At 37.0% G+C, this 24,898-nt stretch overlaps 1 protein-coding gene across 1 annotated transcript in view; it reads left to right on the top strand.

Moving 5' to 3' along the window:
- Positions 1–356: 356 nt before the first annotated feature.
- hs3st1l1 (heparan sulfate (glucosamine) 3-O-sulfotransferase 1-like1) overlaps positions 357–24,898 on the top strand; it is an 86,690-nt gene continuing 62,148 nt past the window's right edge. The window contains exon 1 of the mRNA XM_061962549.1: positions 357–529. The gene's annotated coding sequence lies outside the window, so the exon portion shown is untranslated. The remainder of the gene's footprint in view (positions 530–24,898) is intronic.

Consider the following 24,898-nt stretch of genomic DNA (forward strand, 5'->3'; position numbering starts at 1 on the left):
TTCCCCTACAACTGACGCACCATGACAACAGGCTATGAACTTACTATAGCAATCTCATCGAATACTGTACATCATTCAATGAAAGATTAGTGTGAAGTAGCTATTAGGGGAGCACCATGACCTGCTCATTTGTGGCTCCTCCAGACCTCCTACCCTCTCCCTCTCTCTCTCTCTCTCTCTCTCTCTCACTCTCTCTCTCTCTCTCTCCATCTCTCTCTCTCTCTCTTCTCTCTCTCTCTCTCTCTCTCTCTCTCTCTCTCTCTCTCTCTCTCTCTCTCTCTCTCTCTCTCTCTCTCTCCTCCTCTGATGGAGCAACGGCTCCATTGCTCCTCTGCGTCTGCCTTTGCAATCAGTCAGCGATGCAAGCAAGAGGAGCAGCGGAAGGTTTTATTTAATTGTGTGTTTGTTTATCTTCTACCTGGAGGACCGACTGTGCGCGAAAGTCTTTTTCCACGCTTGATCCTCCCCCACCATGAGTGGATCCTGAAGGAAAGAACAAGCCAAGAGGCGCGCTGACATCCTCACCGAGGTAACTATACTTCTCCATATTTGTTGTTCTGGGTCTGTGAAATACACACTGTATCTCACGCACGTGTTTTATGGAGCTCTAAATTGAAAGTGCATGTTTTTCATGCACACTAAAATACAATCATGCAAGTTTTTCGTTTTTTTTTTTTGCAAACTTGTCGTTTTTTCCCCAAAATCCTACTGAGAGCTAGTATTGATCAAACTAATTAAAATGTCACATCTAGTAAAAAAGGCTGCATAGGCATACAAGTGAGCAATTTATTTGCATGCTGCATGCTGGCATACAAAAAACATTGTTCTACTGTTTGGGAGTTTACTACTTTTATATGTCTTTGTAAAATGTAGGGTTGTCTAATTATGCTTGAATGAAGATATCATATTCAACATCAAGGTGGTCCAAAGTCAGGTCCGGGGGCCATTTGTGATAGTTTTTTTTTTTTTGGCACGTGGACTATTTGCAAAAAAAAAAGTTTAATTTCAATTCACAAAGGATTAACTATTTGTTAAAAGGGACTTTAAATTTTTAATTTTTAATGAGAATTAAAAAAATAAAAATAAATAAAAACAATTTGCTTATTTGAATTTAATTTACAACACTCAAAATAAAACAAAGCATTTTACAGTGTCGAAGAGCATTAACTTGCAACAAAAATGGCTCTGTTTCTTTTGAATATTTCATATAACAAAAATAAAAACAATGAGTCTACATAAATGGAAAGAAAACCAAAAAAAACCAGATATTTGTTCATTGCTATTTAAAAACAAGACAACTGACTGGCTCTTAGGAAACAAATGTGGTGTTGTGTTCTGCGCCAGAAAGGCCAGATGATCATGGCTCAATAATGTTTCTATTAGCGCTGTCAAATTTAGTGCATTAACTCATGTGATTGATCACAAAAAATGATTACAATAATCACGTATAAACACAGATTATAACAGAGTTTATTTTGAGCGTACATGATCCTTTACTTTAGCCGTGGATGGTTTACATGAAATGTGGCGTGGGTTGTTATACGGTCACGGATTAGGTCAATTTATATGTCAGGGCAAAGATGAGTGAGGAGAGTGTTTCTCACTGATATATTTCACTTCAAAATACACCCTGACTGGATTTTAGATAAAACTTTTAACCAAGTTTTGACCAAATAAATGATGTGCATTCAAGTAAAACATTTTTTCTTAAATTCCTAAATGACATTCTGACAATACATTTGCTTTTGTATCAAAATATTGTGGTCATTTTTTAGGTTAATTTGAAGTAAGTAATCAGGTAATTTAATGTGGTTAATAATGATAATGAAAATGAAAAAGTGTGATTACGGTAATCTGATTAAAACAGTTATTATTTTGACACCACTTTTTTCACCACCGTTTTTATATATAAACGCAGAATACAACACCACACAGTCCTCTGAAAAAAATGCACAAAATGTTGTTTGATTTTTTTGTTTCTGCTGACTAATGCTTTTCATTTTTGTTAGATGGATTATAAAATGTACATAAAAATGTTATTTTAAAAGTAGTTATTGCTCTTTGACACACAAAAAAAGAACAATTCGTTTTTACATTTTTGCTTGTGTTTCAAAGTAAAATTCAAATAAATTAATCCTTTTTTGTTTTTCAATTCCGATTCATTAACAGACAATTTAATGCCCAAAACGTACGCTTGTTTTGGGCATTTGTTGCTTGCTGAAAGTTACTTTATTCACACCAAAAAAATATAACAAGAACAGGTTGTGTAGCCATTGGTGGTTTAACAACAACATTACATTCAACAATATCCAACGCTAGTAGCTAAACTTTACTAAATCGCTATCATTATCTGACAGCACTCAAATCTAGTGTGTGTGCGTTTACGTTAACTAGTTTATGTCATTATGTGCTAAAAATTGGAAGCGAGCGGGATGTAATGCTTACGACACAGCCCCGTCAAGCTAACCAACAGCCTCTTTAAATTAATAAAAAATGTTGATCTGAAACTTCCTCTTTTACTCTTCAACTGTTTTAACGTAACTTTCAAATACATGGACATTAATAGTGTTCATGTACAAACCCCGTTTCCATATGAGTTGGGAAATTGTGTTAGATGTAAATATAAATGAAGTCATTTATTAATAAATAAATATAAATGAAGGCATTTATGTAAATATAAACGGAATACAATGATTTGCAAATCCTTTTCAACCCATATTCAATTGAATGCACTACAAGACAAGATATTTGATGTTCAAACTCATAAACTTTGTTTTTTTTGCAAATAATAATTAACTTAGAATTTCATGGCTGCAACACATGCCAAAGTAGTTGGGAAAGGGCATGTTCACCACTGTGTTGCATGGCCTTTCCTTTTAACAACACTCAGTAAACATTTGGGAACTGAGGAGACACACTTTTTAAGCTTCTCAGGTGGAATTATTTCCCATTCTTGCTTGATGTACAGCTTAAGTTGTTCAACAGTCCGGGGGTCTCCGTTGTGGTATTTTAGGCTTCATAATGCGCCACACATTTTCAATGGGAGACAGGTCTGGACTACAGGCAGGCCAGTCTAGTACCCGCACTCTTTTACTATGAAGCCACGTTGATGTAACACGTGGCTTGGCATTGTCTTGCTGAAATAAGCAGGGGCGTCCATGGTAACGTTGCTTGGATGGCAACATATGTTGCTCCAAAACCTTTATGTACCTTTCAGCATTAATGGTGCCTTCACAGATGTGTAAGTTACCCATGTCTTGGACACTAATACACCCCCATACCATCACAGATGCTGGCTTTCCCACTTTGCGCCTAGAACAGTCCGGATGGTTCTTTTCCTCTTTGGTCCGGAGGACACAACGTCCACAGTTTCCAAAAACAATTTGAAATGTGGACTCGTCAGACCACAGAACACTTTTCCACTTTGTATCAGTCCATCTTAGATGAGCTCAAACCCAGCGAAGCCGACAGCGTTTCTGGGTATTGTTGATAAACGGTTTTCGCCTTGCATAGGAGAGTTTTAACTTGCACTTACAGATGTAGCGACCAACTCTAGTTACTGACAGTGGGTTTCTGAAGTGTTCCTGAGCCCATGTGGTGATATCCTTTACACACTGATGTCGCTTGATGATGCAGTACAGCCTGAGGGATCCAAGGTCACGGGCTTAGCTGCTTAGGTGCAGTGATTTCTCCAGATTCTCTGGACCCTTTGATGATATTACGGACCGTAGATGGTGAAATCCCTAAATTCCTTGCAATAGCTGGTTGAGAAATGTTTTTCTTAAACTGTTCAACAATTTGCTCACGCATTTGTTGACAAAGTGGTGACCCTCGCCCCATCCTTGTTTGTGAATGACTGAGCATTTCATGGAATCTACTTTTATACCCAATCATGGCACCCACCTGTTCCCAATTTGCCTGTTCACCTGTGGGATGTTCCAAATAAGTGTTTGATGAGCATTCCTCATTTTTATCAGTATTTATTGCCACTTTTTCCAACTTCTTTGTCACGTGTTGCTGGCATCAAATTATAAAGTTAATGATTATTTGCAAAAAAAAAAATGTTTATCAGTTTGAACATCAAACATGTTGTCTTTGTAGCATATTCAACTGAATATGGGTTGAAAAGGATTTGCAAATCATTGTATTCCGTTTATAATGAGAAAGGACGCAAAAGAAAAAGGCTCCGATTCTGCTACCGGAGTTTTTGTTAAATCTGAAGATTTTGACCACTGATTTGTGATCACAGCCACAGGAGAGTCACCTGGCATCTTCGATCTGATATTGGTCAGTTGAGAGGCACAGAAACGCTGAAATAAGGCGAGTTGGAAGAGCCGTTAGACTCAAGCCAACGGCGCCTTGCCGCAGTTCAAAGCGGTTGCCTGGCAACCGAAAGTTACGGCGAGTTTACAGCTGTTTTAAAGTGATTCCGACGTCGCAGAGTGATATAAGTTGACAGGCTGACACCCAAAATTGATCTCTGAACGGCGCAAGGTACGAAATTGTTGAAAAAACAAGTGAAAAGTACCGCAAGTTGCTAAAGAAGTAACTGCCGCTAAGACATAAGAGGCACTGACGTCATCGACTGCCGCGATGAAAAAAGGTAGAGGAAAGACTGAACAAGATTTGAGGCTGGACACAGGACATGATGGGATGCAAGAATGGATACAAAAAATACTCCATGATTTTAAAGAAGAAATGAAAGAAGAATGGAAGTACATGATGGAGGGATGGAAAGAAGAAATGAAAGAAGAACACAGACAAGATGTGAAAAGTCTGCGGCAGGGATGGAAAGAAGAAATGAAAGAAATGAAAGAAGAACACAGACAAGATGTGAAAAGTCTGCAGCAATGTATAGAAAGTCTGCAATCTCACAAAACCATCAGAAATAATGAAGCCACTGAAATGGGCAAACAAATGAAGATCCTTCAAGAAGACAACAACATGCTGAAGAATATCATAGATGGAATGGATCAGGATAAACGGATGAATGATATCATCGTGACAGGGCACCGAATTAAACCAAGATCCTATGCGAAAGCTGTGAATAATGAAGGTGAACCAGATGAAATGGATATGGTCTCAGCAGAACAGCAAGTGGTCAACTTTCTGCAATCAAAAGAAATTGAAATTGACATTAATACCATCGAAACATGCATCCCACTGAACGGAAGAAACAACAACGCCACTCCAGTCGTGCTCGTGAAACTTGTAAACAGAAAATCTAAAATGGCATTGCTGAGACAGGGAAAGAAGCTGAAGGGAACAAATGTGTACATGAATGAGCATCTCACAAAACGTAATGCTGGAATTGCCAAGAAAGCACGCGACTTGAGAAAGCAGGGAAAAATCCAGGGAACTTGGAGCGCCAACTGTAAAATCTACATCAAGCTGAATGGAGGTCCAGAAGCAAGAGTACTTGCTGTCCAAGACATCAAGGACCTGGACAATTTTTAAAGTTTACACAGCTTCCACAACAACGATGATAATGAACTCTGACAGAAAACAAGCACCTAAATTCAGCATCAACACTACTATTTTCCAAGGAACGACTAAACAAGAGGACCTAGATTCAGAATTGCATCCACCTACACTTATAGAGATTATTGAAACAACATCAAAGATTGTTGAACAAGAAAACATGGAACTAAAAAATTTCTGCAACAAAGATCATAAAAACCAGGATTTGGAAAATGATATAGATCCAGATACAAATTTTTTCTCCCACTTCAGTAATAATTGTTTTTATTATACAGATGATCAATATAACAGCAACATTAAATGTGATAACAAATTGTCAATTATTCATTTTAATAGCAGAAGCTTGTATGCAAACTACAACAATATTAAGAACTTTTTGGAACACATCAACGAACCCTTCAAAGTCATTGCTGTCACGGAAACATGGATTGATGATAAAAAAGGAATAGATTTTGATCTGGATGGATATGAACTAAACTACATCAACAGAAACAACAAAAATGGAGGAGGAGTAGCTGTGTACGTGATGAAGAACCTGAACTACAAAGTGGTAAAAAACATGTCATTTGCTATAGATAATATTTTAGAATGTATAACAATTGAAATATGTCAGGAAAAAAGCAAAAACATATTCATCAGTTGTATATATAGATCACCTAAGTCAAGTATAGAAACATTTGAAGAATGGATCAAGGCTACTTACATGGACAATGGGCAAAGAATAATTTTCCTATGTGGTGACTTTAATATTGACTTATTGAACCCTAACAAGCAAAAGTCTATTGATGACTTCATTGATACAATGTACAGCATCAGTTTATATCCTAAAATCACAAAGCCAAGCAGAATTACAGGACACTGTGCCACGCTTATTGATAATATTTTTACCAATGATTTTGATAATAACACTACAAGTGGTCTACTTATAACCGATGTTAGTGATCATCTGCCAGTTTTTATAATATATGATGGAAACTACAAGAAGAATATGGAAGACAAAAGGACATTTCGAAGACTGTGCACAGAGAAGAGGATGATTGCTTTCAAAATTGAGCTACAAAAGCAAGATTGGGACAATGTGTACAATGAAAATGAGGTTGATGAAGCATATGAACATTTCTTAAACAAGTTCATAATACTTTATAACAAACATTGTCCATGGATACAACTCAGTAATAAGCAGAGAAAGAATAATCAACCATGGATGACAAAAGGATTAAAAAATGCTTGTAAGAAGAAGAATACACTATATAGGAAATTTATAGCACAAAGAACTACAGAGGCAGAAATTAAATACAAAAAGTATAAAAACAAGTTAACATACATACTACGATTATGTAGAAAAGAATATTACAGTGAATTATTGGACAAGAACAAAACTAATATGAGAGCAACATGGGGCATCCTCAATAGCATTATTAAAAATGGCACTAAGAGGGACTACCCTCAATACTTCTTAGACGGAAATAAAAAAAATGACAACATAAAGGAAGTAGTTGAAAGCTTCAATAATTATTTTGTAAATATTGGACCAAAATTGGAAGAAAGGATTCCAGACCCAGTTTCAATTGAGGACTATAATGATACCATAGAGCGAAATCCCAACTCCATGTTCCTCAGTAATGTGACACAGGAGGAAATAGTTACAATCGTGAAAAAATGTAAATCCAAGACTTCAACTGATTGTAATGAAATTGATATGGAAACGATAAAAAAGGTTATTGAAGAGATTTCAGGACCATTAATGTATATTAGTAACCTATCATTTCAAACAGGTACATTTCCAAACAAAATGAAAATAGCTAAAGTTGCACCAATTTACAAGACTGGCGACAAACATCAATTTACAAACTATAGACCTGTTTCCTTACTTCCACAATTTTCTAAAATCATTGAAAAACTGTTCAATAACAGATTAGAGAGTTTCATAAATAAAAATAGAATACTCGAAGAAAATCAATATGGATACAGAGCTAATGTTTCAACTTCGATGGCTTTAATTGAAATTACAGAAGAAATTACCAATGCTATAGATAATAAAAAATGTGCGGCAGCAGTTTTTATGGATCTAACTAAAGCATTTGACACAATTAATCACAATATTTTAATCAAAAAACTAGAACGATATGGCATCAGAGGGTTAGTCTTAAACTGGATAAGAAGTTATCTAATGAACAGGAAACAATACGTGAAGGTAGGCGAACACACCTCTACAACGCTAAATATATCCTGTGGTGTACCTCAGGGATCAATACTAGGACCTAAATTATTCAATCTATATATAAATGACATTTGTAAAGTTACAAAAGATTTAAAGTTAGTATTATTTGCGGATGATACAACAGCGTTTTGTTCAGGAGAGAATACACAGAAGATACTACAAATAATAACAGAAGAAATTAACAAATTAAAAAGATGGTTTGACAAAAACAGACTATCGTTGAATCTCAGTAAAACTAAAATAATGCTATTTGGTAACAGTAGAAGAGAAAGTCAAACACAAATACAAATAGACGGAATAGAAATTGAAAGAGTAAATGAAACCACATTTCTAGGTATAATGATTGATGATAAATTGAACTGGAAATCTCACGTAAAAAATATACAACATAAAGTAGCAAGAAACACGTCAATAATGAATAAAGCAAAACATGTTCTAGACAAAAAATCACTTCATATTCTCTACTGCTCACTAGTGTTACCATATCTGAGTTATTGTGCAGAAATATGGGGAAATAATTACAAAAGTACACTTCATTCATTAACGGTGTTACAAAAAAGATCAGTTAGAATAATACATAATGTTGGATATAGAGAACACACAAATCCTTTATTTATTGAATCAAAGATTCTGAAATTCTACGACATAGTGAATTTGCAAACAGCTAAAATTATACACAAAGCAAACTATAACCTGCTACCCAAGAATATACAACAATTCTTCTCAAAAAAAGAGGAGAAATATAATCTTAGAGAGAAATGTAATTTAAAACATTTGTATGCACGTACAACACTTAAGACCTTCAGTATATCAGTATGTGGAATTAAATTATGGAATGGATTAAGCAAAGCAATCAAACAATGTACTAATATGATCCACTTCAAGAAACTCTTCAAACTTAAAGTGTTTACAAAGTACAAAGAAGAAGAACCATGATAAACATTCTGAATTTATTTAACTCATCCATTCTTTCATTCTTTCACTCACAAAATAATCTTACTTATCTCAACATATGAAATGTAACTTACTTCACCAATTATTATTTATTTACTTATTTTATTGTGATTACTTATGGAGTATATTGTGAATAAATTGAGAACAGGAAGTGAACAAAAGTTTTAGCAACTGTCATGTAAAAGAAAAGGGGTAGGATTAAATAAGCTTTGCTTCTTCCTACTCCTTTTCGAACATGTTGAAAAGAGAAACTGGAGATTGTGATGTATCATGTTGTATACTTGCATGTTCGAAATAAACTCAAACTCAAACTCAAACTCAAACATCTAACACAATTTCCCAACTCATATGGAAACGGGGTTTGTAGTATGTGGATGGTGAGGAATGAATGAGTGTAACATAAATTGCAGAGGAAACAAAAACAGTTAGTCCACACATTTGTTTTACTTAAAAAAAAAAGAAAGGTTAATTTTTTTTTATTTCTAAGGAAATAATGAATTGCAGAAAAAAGTAACTGTATTGTATATTGAATGTGAAGTTGCATGTAAAAAGTGGCGTTAATGCAATGTTTTTCAGCATCAATGTCTCTGCCTACCTAACTTCTAAAATTGCAACAGCCACTTGTAGTATCACGGGAGTCAAATTGCCACAGGCCATGTAATGCTGCTTTAATTACTGTATAAGCATGTGGGTGTTGATTTCAGCAGCAAGTGTTTTTGAAAGCTGCACAATTTCTCAGAGGCAATAAGTAACTGTTTGACAGGAGCACCTTGTCTGGTGAAATTCCATGGAAATATTATTAAAAAAACAGCCATATTCCAAGTTAGATTTGGGTGCAAGTTGATTGTACTGCCATGTTTATGTAATGGATGCCAGCTAGTGTGACTGTGTTATAGCACACTGTTTAAAGCTCGCTTTCCAACGCCTTAAGAGCTGTGCAGGACAATGAGTTGATAAACCGTGGCTTTTAACTCATTGGCTGACACTATTTGAATAGTTCTCATTCAGCGGGGATTTGTGATTTGAGCCCATTGTGTGCTGCAACTAATGATTATTTTGATAGTCGACGAGTCAGCGATTATTTTTACGATTAGTTGACGAGTCAAACGGTTATTGTTATTCTGTGCACGTTTCACTTTGGTGTTGATTCCGCGACTTAATTTTAGCTCGGTTTTAAAACCTCTTATAGTATATTCAATTGTAACAAAAGAAACATGCATTAAGGAAATAAATAATGGTTTTACTTCAATCCACATAGAATACAACCGCAGTAAACAATAAATCAACAGACTGAAAGTGCATGATGTCCAGTAAAAATTGCATTTTTCATCCAGTACTGTTAGGGATATTTAGCTGCAATTATCTACCTAAAGTTATTACATTCCTGGCAGTATATCAATAAATTGTTTATCATGCGACTACTTGATAATAACACGACTTTGTTGGTGATTTTTTTTTAATCAACATTGCTGATTATGTTGATTAATCATTGCAGCCCAAAAAGAAAATAAAAACAATTAACACTTCTGGAATACTGGTCAACCTCAGCTTTAAAAGTAACAGATATAGAATGTATTAGGCTCAAACTAGCGGCAATATTGTTAATTAAAATACTCGAGTACTTAATGAAAAACAATACAGATGTATTGTGAGTTACATTGCAGCTGTACCTCACACATTTTTTAATACGTTTACTATTTTCACCTTTATTCCTGACATTTTGGTTAACTACAGAATTATACAACCTAAGGGCTTACACATGTTCCACTTTGGAGTTTTCACCGTACAAACAAACATTAGGCCTGATCTACTAAGATCTAAACGCCACGCGGTAAACAACGTGTGCAATCCACAAAATAGCGTGTACTATTAGTGGTTGTGTTGCGTGTGATCTAATAAGACTCTGTGTGCAATTGTAAAGTGGTGCAGACCGCCTTATTTAAATGAGGATTTTGCATGTACTATGCAGGGCATCACCCCAGAAACACTCTCATATATTGCACATTTTGCTATATTTCCCAACATGCAGGTGACATGGGCATTTTAGAAGCAGCCGTGCAGTGTATCTACAAGGTGCATGGGAGGGAGGCTGCACTTACCCCAGTCAAGATGCAAACAAATGCATACTTAAAGAAGTATTTTTCATATAAGAAATTGTAATAATATATATTATTTGTGAAAAAACGAACATTTTAAAAAAATGACACCAAAACACATCAATTGAATTTGTTTTAATTAGCCCCTTAAGACCTCTAGTAGCTATACAATTATAAAATGATGTTGCTGAATAGACACGTGAAGTGAAGTGTGAAGTGAATTATATTTATATAGCGCTTTTCTCTAGTGACTCAAAGCGCTTTACAAAGTGAAACCCAATACCTAAGTTACATTTAAACCAGTGTGAGTGGCACTGGGAACAGGTGGGTAAAGCGTCTTGCCCAAGGACACAACAGCAGTGACTAGGATGGCTGAAGCAAGGATCGAACCTGGAACCCTCAAGTTGCTGGCACGGCCGCTCTACCAACCGAGCTATACCGCCCCAATACATTACAATACGTCTGATATGTTTTTTTTCTGACTATCCAAAATGTTGACACACACGTGTGTACAACTGTCAGTTTGCACGTACTTTTGACACGTCCATTCATCCATCCATTTTCTACCGCTTATTCCCTTCGGGGTCGCGGGGGACACTGGAGCCTATCTCAGCTACAATCGGGCGGAAGGCGGGGTACACCCTGGACAAGTGGCCACCTCATCACAGGGCCAACACAGATAGACAGACAACATTCACTCTCACATTCACACACTAGGGCCAATTTAGTGTTGCCAGTCAACCTATCCCCAGGTGCATGTCTTTGGAGTTGGGAGGAAGCCGGAGTACCCGGAAGGAATCCGCGCAGTCACGGGGAGAACATGCAAACTCCACACAGAAAGATCCCGAGCGCAGGATCGAAACCAGGACCTTCGTATTGTGAAGCAGACGCACTAACCCCTGTTTCACCGTGCTGCCCCTTCTGACACGTGCTAAATAAAATGCAAAATAGTGCTTGCAAAACGGTGATGAGTGTCGATAAATCACATTGCCCGTGCTAAATAATTATATTTGTAACTTCTCCTCCCAGTATTTGGTCATCAGCATATATTTAAAAATTCATGATAACAGAGATACAAAATGGATTGCATGCCAAATTCTGCTCACTTAACCGACACAATCCGCTTTGCACACGTTTATTGGATGAGCTTTGCGTGTGCTATCAGGTTTGCATGTGTTTTAGTGCACGCAAATCTTTAGTAAATAAGGCCCATAATGACTTAATTTTACTTTTGTCAATGGGAGATCCAGATACAGGTTGATGACTAAGAGAAACATGTTGTGGGAAAAAACGTTTTTAACAATTAAAGAGAATACTTGAAATAAAGACAAATAACTTGTGCAATATATTGTCTTTGCAAAGAGGTCGAGTAAAACGTGTGCAGAGTGGCTTTCCACTCTTATACTGTACCTCACCACATGCAAATTAATTACATCAATAATGTTGCTGAGTTTCGAGAGAGGTTACATCAAAACAAGATACTTCCTTAGACACTTGGTAGTCAACATTTAGGGACTCGCTCCTGGTTCTGAACACCCTACTGTTGGACAGTGTCCTAGGAAAAAGCCTGATTGAAAGTCGAGATTTTGTTCAGGCTCACCAAATGCTTGTAATATCCATTGTATACAAACAATGCCCTACTTGAAAGTAAATTAGGTTATATTTCTAGGGCACACATTTCTAGAACAAGTGATTCTGGAGTGTCTATCTATGTTCATTAGAAGTACAACGAGTAGTCCTGCCTTTAACGACTAATTTTATAAATATTAATCTCGACTATTGAAAACTAATAAAAAAAAATAGGTTTGTTATATTGTTCGCTCTTTCACTGCTTTAAATTCAAGCTATCTCTGCAGTTAGCATGGCGCTGTGTCTTCTCCTGCTCTCTCTTGCCCGGTATGTCACATGTTTAGCTATTCCTCGTCATCCTGGCATCATGATACTTGTAGTGTGTAGTTGATTTGCTGCCTTTAAGGCGATGATTAGTAACTTAAGAGTGGCTCTACACTGTATAGACATTGTCAGGTTCAAACACTGATGACATCTATTAAACAAGACAAGAAGCAAAGATTTAAACAGAGACATAATTAAATTTGGCTCAATTGAGGAGAGACGCCTGGACACTGTACCCTTGAACAGTGTCTCAACATGCTCTGGCGAAAAATTGTACGCCACCTCTTTTATTTGGACTTTCCCTGATTACATGGCAACAGCTATTTCTAAGGGATGGTGGTCGTAAACAGCCATCGCCTTTGATTACAAACAGTTAAAAAAAAAGGTCGTAAACAGTTCACAGAAAAGGTCGTAAATCAGTTTACAGAAAAGGTCGCCTTGAGGGGAGTCAGGGCCTGCTTCCTCTCCACTTTGTAGTTCTTGGGTCAAGACAATATATTTCTGTTGATTACAATACATGAAAGAAACAGAACACCTTCATGTTGCTTCCCATCCTACACAGTGGAGTTTTACAAGCCTTCTGCTTGGTAGGATTAAAGACAGCTTTTGTCTTGAAACACACATTTTTCTGCTAACTTAGATAACATTATTCTGACAGACATACCGTAGCCGCACGAACTAGCAACCTCTGTGAGGATGCCACATTGTATTAACTTTAATGATTAATTTTGTGAGACAAGTTTCGAATGTTTTATCAGTAAAACTATGCATGGACTAAACAATTTACCACGGAATATTTTTTTACGGTTAATTACGACATTTGGCAACACATTTTGGTGTTCACTTGAAAATATAGGGGATGTTTTGTGAAAACGTAATGCACTGGATGGTGCTTCTTAAACTTTTTTCACCAAATACCCCCTCAGAAAACAGTTGGCTCTCCAAGTACCACCATAATGACCAACATTAAACATACTGTTGTAGGCCTAAGTATTCATTAAAACAAGGCAGAGGCTATATTTATTTAGTATATTTAATATTTTTGGCCACTCTAACGTTACACACAGTTTAAACGGTAACACTGCATTTGAATATATAATTAAGTGATTCTTTGGTGTACCACTAGATAAAGCCTGTATCACAGTTTGAGAATCCCTGGTCTGTAATATAGGCTTGTCCTCATAATTTAGCCCTATTTCCAGAAAACACAACAAGATTGTTTTGGCATGGATCTTGTTTGAAATGGAAGACAGGTAACTGATTTTTAGGTATGTTTTATGTGTGGTAAAGATGGATGGAAAGGAGGAGGTGATGGGAAAATATGTTTCTCATGAGTGATTTCCTGTATTATTGATGGACTTGATCCAGTTGGCTCCACTTCAGCAAAGATTGAGCCGAGAGCGAGAATTACTAACAAAACAACATTTTCTCTCCTCAATGTTATTCTAATCAAAAGCAATTGAACATAACAGGTGGGTAGAATTAATATTTGATTAAGCTTTGTTTGTTCAATTAGAGGAATGAACACGATTAGCTGAGGCATACATGGGTATTAGTTAAAAATGCTAATTCATTCTTGAGTAATATTTTTTCTCAGCATGTGGTTTGTTGGTTTATTCATGAAAGACGAAACATGATTTTTGATGGAAATCTGCAATGTGCATGGTTGATGTTAAGACCTTAACCTAAGGTTGAGTTGAGACACACAAAACAAACATGTTTGATGTTGGTTTTGAGTTCTGTCACAGAAAGACGAAAATACACTACCTTAAGGGATATAGTTGTCTTTTTTTTCTTGAGCAATTACTTTTTGACACCAATAATGTCTCTGTAGGTAGGTGGGAATTAGAAAACCAGCCTAGGGAGTGACATTGTGTCATGTCTGTGATCATGTTTTGTTTAGTTATGTTTTACTTGGTTTTTGGACACTTTTTAGTTCTTGTCTTCACTCCCTTGCTTTGTCACCATAGTAACCATTAGTTTCACCTGGTTCACATCCTCATGTCACGCACCTGTCTAACGTTTTCTCATTTTGAGTCACGCACCTGTTTTCACTAATCATGTCACCAGTATTTAAGCTTGTTGTTGCCAGGCAGTCGGCCTGGTGACATTATCTATCTATCCATCCATGCTACCCATGTCCACCCTTGTTATTCATGCTTCATGCCATGCCACAGTAAGTGTTTTTGGTTCGTGTTCTTAGTTAATTGCCTTTGTGCTAGTCTTTTGTTTTCATAGCCAAGTTTGTTTGTACTTCCGCCCTTGTGCGCAACTTTTGTTTGATTCCTTTTTTTGAGCGTTAACAATAAATATGTATTTACCTTCACGCCACGTCCAGTCCAGCTTTACTTGCATCTCGGGAAAACAAACACACCATAGTCCGCGTCTTGACACATTGTAAGCATTGCATTATTATTGTTTTTTACAGTATTTAAATGCAAGAGAGTTATAGGTTGTTGCTGTGTGAGATTTAGCAGTCTGGTGATTTGCCATTACCACATTACCGATGAACTTCAATATTGTCGGTCAAACACTCAAATGAGAGTTTTGGTGCTGGAGGCGTTACAATACAATAGTAAATAAATTCTATGAACAAAGAGCTAGTGAAATAATTTTGGGGTACAGACTGTACATTGGTCAGAGTTTGAATAATTATTTTTACACCTGCATTATTGAAATATTCAATTTCTGCGTGGACATACTTGAGGCAACTGAGAGAAAGACTATCATAAAAAATGTTTTGTACAAAAACGACTGCACAAAAATATAGTAGGTGACTTGTTTCTTTTTTATTAATGAAGGTCAGCCCAGATGTTATTGGCTCTAGTCATGTCCTGAAAAGGAATTGTAGTCATTATTAATGAGGTATATTTGTTATGACAATAACAAATATTTGCTTTGTCACCAGTAACACAAAAGCTAAGATCACAATGTTCAAAGTGGCCCCCCGTATTCTTTCATTTCTCAGTTCAGCCTAGATACTGTTTTCTGGCAAATATAGTGTTTTTATTGCAACTTCTGTATCATGTTTGTGATGTGCATGGTAGTTACACAGCCACAGGCTCGCTAATACAACTATAGTATGTGTATATTTTTGTATAATACCCAATAACACATTGGCCTGAAAACAAAAGCACTTAAGCATGTGTGCATTAGGGATAGGCGATATGGCCTAAATAATATATTGTATCCTCTCCTTTCCTACAGGGTTTCCTTCTTTTAGTGCAAACCTTTCTAAAAAGGGCACTGCAACCAGCTAGTTTTTGTCCTTAATTCTAAAATGGCACACATGATAAGGAGAACAAGAAAAACTTGGTGTCTTGATAACAAAAGGAACAGATACTGTGATACACACTAAGTACTAGGCATGGTTTCCTTAAATGTAGAAACATATTTAACTGTAGTGTTATAAAAATACACTGCACAAAATAGCCTTAAACATTGGGTTCTGTTCAATTTTTGTTTCATTTAAAGTAATTAATTATTTGAGAAAAGAAAATACTTCCATTACACATTTTGCATTATTTGTGTTAATATTGGATCAATATCAGTATCCGCCAATACTCAAGGCTCCAATATCGATCAGAAGTGAAAGTTGAAATGGCCTAACACGATCATAACAAAATATATAAAAACAAAACAATTAATGGGCTTTTCAACATGCATGCAAATTCCGGATTTTGTGACAGTAAAACAGACGACGAACGAATGAGTGAAAACAAGACCACGTCTATGGGATGTCACCGTGGTTGCTACTTTTTATTTGTCACAGCGCTAGTATGCCTAATCAATAATCACTAAACTTAACAAAAAAGTAAAGCCATATGATTTCTTGGTTCACGTAACCAACGACGGCGTCATATAATTTGGCCAATAAAACGGAGTCTGCTGTTAAACGTTGAATATCAGGGAAATGTTAGTGAAATGTTGTCATTGTGAGGAGAATAAACATGTGTGTGCTCATTCACCGAAATACTCAACCGTCCCATGCTCATACAAACAATGTTGAGACGGCCAATTGAAACACTGACTAAACTACGAAGCTAAGAAATGAGAGTAAAAGGTAAAAAACTAAGTAAATGGAAATACTGATTGCATTGTTTTTATTATTGCTATTGTTATTTGAATATATAGTTATTACTATTATTATTATTGTACTTGTTGTGGTTTATTTGTTACAAATTTGTATCCGTTGTTCTTTTAAAGTATAGTTAAAGTTGAGTTTTGGTGGTACAATAAATACTCATATTTTCAAATTAATGAATAATCGTGTTATTTATCATGATTACAACAACCTAATCAAAATAATAGTGGATAATTATTTTCCATAACCGTCTAGCCCTAACCTACAGTGAAAGGTGAAAGAGAATGCAGATTATTTGTTTTCATTTTTGCTTAGCTGACACAAAATACGCAAAGAATAGACACACTCTGTTCTCAGATGACATGAATTCTATTCAACAATTCAATTCTGAGGAAAATAACCACTCTTTGCTGAAATTGTTGCCCTTTACACTTGGCAGAGTAGAGTTTTCTGCTGATAATCAGACCGCCTAAATCCATACCAAATCCAAATTATGGAGGTCACATTGGTCTTTTTCTCGAGTTCCTCCTGTTCCTGTTCCACCATTATTACATTGACCGTGAGCTGCTGCCTGTTGCTGTTGCTTGTTGCACCTTGGCACTTTTAATGTTGACGTTCGCGAGTGGATTGCGTCATGAACATGTAATAAAATCTTTATCGAAGGCCAAATTCATATTGCTGCTATGGCATATTGTTTCCACCGCCTTTACTGAAGTGCATGTGTGGCATATGTCAGATATGAGGAATTGCGCAAGTGCAATTATAATTTGTTCCTTATATGTTGAGCCCACACGTCCTCAAAGTGGACTCAAGGAAAGCCTGATGAGGTTTACACAACTGTACGGGTACACATACTTCAAAGCATCCAGATCTTTGCAAGACTGACACAAGCATTCTATACGAACATTGTCCGATGAATGACATGTAGTGTACGTCTTATTTCCATTTTTTGTTCGTCGAAACTGATTCATACTAAGGTAAATCTTAAAAACAACACCACAAATGACCATTATTGTACTTGAACAAATCAAAGTTGTGGTCTTTAATTGTCTTAAGGGTTGTCCTGATACAACTTTTTTTTCCGATACAATACCAATATTAGAGCCTTGAGTATTGGCTGATATGGATATCAGCCGAAATCACAGCACATATTATTTAATATTTTTTAATGTGGAATGTTAGCAAAGGCTTAATCGAGTGAAATTTGTCAAACAGCAAACAATGGTAGGTGTGAAAAACACTAACTTATTTATTACCTGGAATTGACTTATATTGACTTTAATTAGATTATTAAATGTAGTTTTAATTATTTGTTTGGCGATACCTAATGGTCGCAATAATTAATTAAGTTAAGCGTATGACTCCCATGACACAGTTGAATGATCCAAACACATGTGTTACTTGATACTTTATAATTTGTTTATAATGTGGATATCAGCTGAAATCACAGCACATATATTTTATATTTTGTAATGTGGAATGTTAGAAAAGGCTTAATCAAGTGAAATTTGTCAAACAGCAAACAATGGTCGGTGTGAAAAACACCAACTTATTTATTACCTGGAATTGACCTGTGTTGACTTTAAATAAATTATTAAATGTAGTTTTAATTAGTTTTTGGCGATACCTAATGGTCACAATAATTCATTAAGTCAAGCGTACGACTCTAATGACACAGTTGAATGATCCAGATACATTTGTTACTTGATACTTTATAATATGCTTCTACCTTGGAGACCTTTGAATGTGTACTGTAAATTATTTTATATTTTGTTTGTATTGAAAAATGCTGTGTTTAAGACTATTATATTGCTCAATTAAGGACACTTATTAGTATGTCCAGTTTGTGTGCTATTTTGCACTTAGTTGTCGTGTAGCTGCTAAGACCCATTAGCCTACAGCCCACCATGTTTACCTTTTGTCAGTGGTGTGCCGTCAGAGCCAGCAAGGCCTTCTCTGTTGGCCTAACATAACCAGAAACCAAAAATTTACTTTCCCTAAATATCTAAAAGTATTCATATTCTCTTCATGTCATATAATGCTCCTTCCAGTGCTGTTGTTTTTAGGTTAGACTTTTTATCGAATCAGAATTCAGCTAGCTTATGTTGCCATGCTGTACAAAATCTGCCTGGGGCGTTCAGAATCAACAATGCAGGCGTCCGTGCACTGTAAGTGAACGGGCGCACACAGTTGATAGATAATTGTGATAGATCAGATCACGAGTTGTTGTCAGTAAGGCCTTCTAGATGGCCTCACGTTGAACGTGACATTTACGCGTCCTGTGATTGGATACTCACCGCGACCTTTAGCGGATGAATTTGAGAACGCATACAGTTGATAGACAGTTGCGATAGCCGATAAGATCACAAGTTGTTGACAGTAACCTACCTAGGTAGCCTGATGTTAACGAAACTGTGATTAGATACTCACTTGCCATTCCAAGGTGAGTATCCAATCACAAGTTGCAATTTCGCTGGAAGCGGGAAGTGTTGACCCACAAAGAAGAACAAAATGTTGATTAGGTGGCAGATATATATTTACAGGACCATTTTCAAGAAGGATATTTAAAGAGAAACTACATCTTGTGAGACGATGTCAGCGATGAAATGGGGGAAATGGCTGCCATTTCCACTCGAATCAACCGACAACAAGGGGTACCACTGGCTTATACGGCGTCGAATGGGTTCTTTATTTTTTCACGTTTAATGTGCTTTGCAATTTTAATTTTGACAGTACCACATGAGATACGTTTTAATTGCTGATGCAGATTTATTGATTTGCGCCAGAACATTTAAATGCGCAGTAGTGCGTAAATGTGTTTCTGTATAGTATTTCTCCAGCAATGATCATGTGGTGACATAAATTATGGTATTTTGAGATGTAATCATTGATGTCGGACATCACTGAAGGCCTAGGTAGGAAACGCACGGCTGGCCACTGCCTTTTGTAAATGACCTTTACTTAGATGCAAGGAAAGACCAACTTTGTGTGGTCTTTAGGGAACATTTAGATGTTAGCTGACTGGCCAGCTTTGCACAAGTCAACGGCCTGCAGAACTGCTTGTATTGGAGTTTATATCAGAGATATTTTGCTGATATTGGACTTACAATTGGATCGAGAGACCCCTAATTGTCTTAGCGGAGAGGTGGGTACATTTTGTCTGTTTGACTCTTAAAAACATTATTGTGTTGGATCTTTGACTTGGAAGCAAAGTATGACTTTATATTTTGTTGACCCGCCTCACAAGGACAGGGTATCCACGCTCCCCTGACTGCTTGTTAAACACAAGACGTTTGCTGTCATGTGCTTAATGATTGACTTTGATCAGAGCTAATTATACCTCTGTTTGTCTCGAGGCTGCAGGATTTCTTTCATTAGGCTTTCAACATTTCAACACTAAGCTGCCGTGGGCCGGCTTCTGGTTTGAGGATCTTTACAAGTATGCCTAAGGACGATCAGCCATCTTACATTGTGCCATGCTGCAGGAAGACTTTGGTGTGTTTCTTATAAGATGTGTTCTCCTCTTTGCTTCCCTCAACTAATCACATTTAATATCAGCCTTATGTGGGGGAATTGGAGGATTATCAACAACTGCACACTCATTCCCTCTGTATCTTCGAGGCTTCCAAATCCAGTACAAGCCATTGTTATTTTAAGTAGGTTGGCAATTGGGTGGGGAGGCTCTCTCTAATTGTTCCTAAGAGTGGAAGAAAGCTCACATTTTGGAACTGCCTCTCCTACTATTTATGCTCAATCATGATGTGAAAGTGTGCATTTGAGATAAGCCACCTGCCAGGACCTCGCTCTCCAATACTCTCTTCATACATAATAGATAAGTCACTGTAAGGTACAGTACAGCAGTATAACTAGGCTAATGCCCAGATTTGCATATTTGTGATGAATTCCATAATTTATGAGAGTGCAGCAGGCAGGAAATGGTAGTGCTAAGACCCTGGTCTATATGCTACACACCAGTTACATACTCACTTTTACCATGTGCACCGACATAAGTACATAGGAAAGCAGCACTGCAAGTGTCACAGACACTTCAATTTTTCATCACTTTTCATCAACAAAAAGTCTGTACTCAAAACTCTGCATTCAGCATCTTTTCAGCTTGATTTTTTTTTGCTGATGCTTGAACATGTAACACTTGCACTTATCAGAGGTTGAGTTGGTTGGTTGGTTTAGGTTTTAAGTTTATTTCGAACATGCAGACAGTTACAATACGATACATCACATATTTCACATATTTTCGTTTTCTCCTTAGAACATGTCCGAAAAGTAGTAGGAAGAAGCAGAGTTTATCTAATCCTCCAGTCACTCTTACATTTCAAAACAATTTCTAACACATGTTTACTTCCAGTTCATTTTGTAACACAATTTAAATCAATGAGTATTAAATATAACCATTCTCTTAAATATTGTCAGTGTGTTGGTGACGAACCCCAAGATGCAGAGACGGCAGGCATTGAACAGGAAAACATGATTTAATTTAACACTATCGCAAAAAACAAACAAACAAAAGGGTACAAACAAAAAACTTGGCTATGAACTAAAATAGTGCTCTTGCCTTGGTGCGTGCCAATGACGACTGTGTGCGGAGAGTGCGACCCCCAGCTGCTGCACCACCTCTGCTGGTCGCCTCTCAATCAACATTAAAGGCTAACTGTGGACAAGAAACAAAAACACTTACTGTGACACGAAGGAACTATGACATGAGCAGAGTGAACAAAAGTAGACAGAGCTACAACGACAAGTATTATGACAGGTAGTAGTGACATTGACAATGACAATAATCCAGCACTGACTGGAGGGGAAGGCAGGTTTAAATAGCAGCTGGCTGATTGACACCAGGTGTGGCCAGGTGCCAATCAGCCGCAGCTGAGGGGAAGCAGCACTCAGGTAGACAATGAGGAAATAACCAAAATAAGAGCGTTGACAGGAAATGACAGAGGAAAAACTAAAACTTGACCAAACTGTCAGGGACAAGCCTGACAAATATATGGGTAAATAAGTTTTGATTAACATGAGATGAATAAGATTATCTAATTTTCAATGATGTTCAAAATGTTTATCAGGATTATTTCCCCCTATACTTTGTAAACACTTTGAGTTTGAACAGTTTCTTAAACTGGATCATATTAGACATCTTTAATTAATCCATTTCATAATTGAATTCCACATACTGATGTGGTAAAGGTTTTAAGTGTTATGTGTGCGTACAAATGTATTAAGTAAGCTGTTTCTCATAGGTTGTGTTTCTCCTCTTATTGAGAAGATTTTTTGTATATTCTTGGGTAGCAGGTTATAGTTTGTTTTGTGCATAATTTTAGCTGTTTGCACATGCACCAAATTGTTTAATGTGTTTTGTAGTTAATAGTGTTTGTAAGAAAAGGGGTGTGGCAGGGAGACAACATAAGGCAGGGACACCTTCTATCTAATAAACACAAATTCATGGGCCAGCTTTTAATAAGCGGTTCAAAAAAGCTTCACTGTCTTCTGATAATCGGTTATTCATTTATGTTGTTATCCACCTGTCTGAGGCTGATTTTGGTCCCAAGCATGTCATATTTGACATGTTTAATGGTGGGTGTCTCTTCAGGGAGAGCACAACCTTGTCCCAAGGAGAGAGATGTTTTTTATTATTCAGATGCTCCTGCTTGGCCATGCTGTATACTAGTTCAGACTCTGTGGGTGTGTGCAGTTGTGCGGCCCAGAGGAAAGCGCATGATAGGATTTTTGCAGAGCTGTACGTTTGTGAGACGTTTTTATTGTAGTCTAATGGAAGAGGTTTGAACTAAAGGATGTTGCTTGAACTTGAAATCTTTTTTGAATACATCTTGCAGATTGATCTTTTTGAGCTGAAAAGTGACTTTGTATACAGATAGCTTTAGGATAGATTTGCATATCGAACTGCACTACTCATTAAATAATCTCTAGTTTTCTATAACCTGGCTGTTTTTGAAATGTTTGACAAACAGGTTTACCCCTTTGGCGAGGTTTAGTTATTTGAATTTTTTTACAAAATACCAATTTAATAAAAACAATGACTTTCCAGCATTGCCACTCTTAAATAGTAATACAGATATCATTTGTTGACAAGTGAAATACGATGTTTGAGTTATGTATTGCCTGACAACTCCACAAAGACAACATTGGAAAAACTGAATTGTTTTAACAAGTCAACCACTGGATGATAAAAAGTATGTCCTTGGTATCACAAACATGAGTCTTCCTTAGTAGAAAACAAATATTGCCAAGGAAATGTTTTGCTTCTTTGGAATTATTATGGCCATAACAGGAAATCGGGCAATAGGTCTGTAGAGCACTATGAAATTATTTTAGTTTGTTTCCATTATCCGTTTTTTCGTTTTATTCTGTGGACTTCCATTTTTTAACATTTACATAGGGGTGTCCCAACTCTTACTTAACAATTCAACAATGCAGATGGTTCTCCATTTAAGATGGTGAAACTAATTAAATGTATCAGTATAATATAACTAGGATATGCAAAACTATTTTTTTTTAAATCTATATTTTAATTCCAGCTTTGTGTTAGAGGTGACAAAGCAAATTTAACTGCATTTGTGTTCCACTCAAAACCCCGACCCACCATTAGAAATTTCAGGAAGATCAGAGCAAGTGTAAATAAGTTATGACTTTTATAGTATTTCACCATCAGGGCGCAATCATTACGCCACAGTTGTCATGCAGTCAAGTCGTACCCGACACCACAACCCACCATCAAAAAATTCAGGAAAATCGGAGCATGTTGAAAAAAGTTATGACTGTTATACAACCAACCGCAAGAGATCGATATTGGCACCACTGCAGTAATGCAGTTGCAACCCACCCATTACCGTCATCCACCATCAAACATTTTGGAAAGATCGGAGCGTGTGTAAAAAAGTAAAGACTGTTATAATATTTTGCCACAAGGAGGCAATAATTGTGCCACTGTTGTCATGCAGTCAAGTCGTACCCTACACCACAAACTACCATAAAACATTTCAGGAAAATCGGAGCATGTTGAGGGCAGTTATGGCTGTTATAATTTTCCACCTCAAGGGGGCAATATTGGCTCCACTGCAGTAATGCAGTTGCAACCCACTCATTACCGTGATCCACCATCAAACATTTCGGGAAGATCAGAGCATATGGAAGGAAGTTTTGACAGTTATAGTTTTTTACCACAAGGAAGCTAGAAAATCTAGGCCCATGTCAGTTTGGAGAAAGATCCGATCTAAAGTGAAGTAATGACAGTTTGATTGGGCGGCGTGGCGCAGTGGAAGAGTGGCCGTGCGCGACCCGAGGGTCCCTGGTTCAATCCCCACCTAGTACCAACCTCGTCATGTCCGTTGTGTCCTGAGCAAGACACTTCACCCTTGCTCCTGATGGGTGCTGGTTAGCGCCTTGCATGGCAGCTCCCTCCATCGGTGTGTGTGAATGTGTGTGTGAATGGGTAAATGTGGAAGTAGTGTCAAAGCGCTTTGAGTACCTTGAAGGTAGAAAAGCGCTATACAAGTACAACCCATTTATCATTATTATAATGGCGTGGGACAAGTTTCGCCATCAGGCTCCGCCCACTTCAAATGGCTATGAACAATTACTGACCCATCGGGCACTTCTGGGTACCACCAACATAATTTCTACCAATTATGACCAAGATCTGAACTTGTGGAGCCGAGTTATTAACGTCTCGTGTTTTATGGCGAACCATCAGATCAAAGTTTGGCGCCAAGCCACGCCACATACTGTCATGAGCAAAAATAAACTGCAACAATTTATCATTACCCATCAGTTTAGTATCGGTCTGTGGTCACTTAAAGTGCAGAAATGACAGTTATGAATATATTTGAACATGTACTGACCCATCAGGCAGTTCAGAGTGTCATTATTATGATTTTTGACCTGTAAGGATCAAGGTCTGAGTTTGTGGAGATTTGTTTTTAACTAAGGTTGTCAAAGTTAACGCAATAATAACACATTAACTATACATTTCAATAACGGCACAACATTTTTTTAACAGGTGATTAACACTTCCTTCTTGACCCTCCTGCCGTGCCGTAGCGGTGGGAACTTGGCTGCAGTTCACTTTTTACTAATGAGCCACAAGCGAGCAGAAATGGATAAAAGAAAGTCTACCTTATTGAAACATCAGGTTCA

The sequence above is a fragment of the Nerophis lumbriciformis genome, linkage group LG02, assembly GCF_033978685.3.
Source record: "Nerophis lumbriciformis linkage group LG02, RoL_Nlum_v2.1, whole genome shotgun sequence".
NCBI classification, from domain to species: domain Eukaryota; kingdom Metazoa; phylum Chordata; class Actinopteri; order Syngnathiformes; family Syngnathidae; genus Nerophis; species Nerophis lumbriciformis.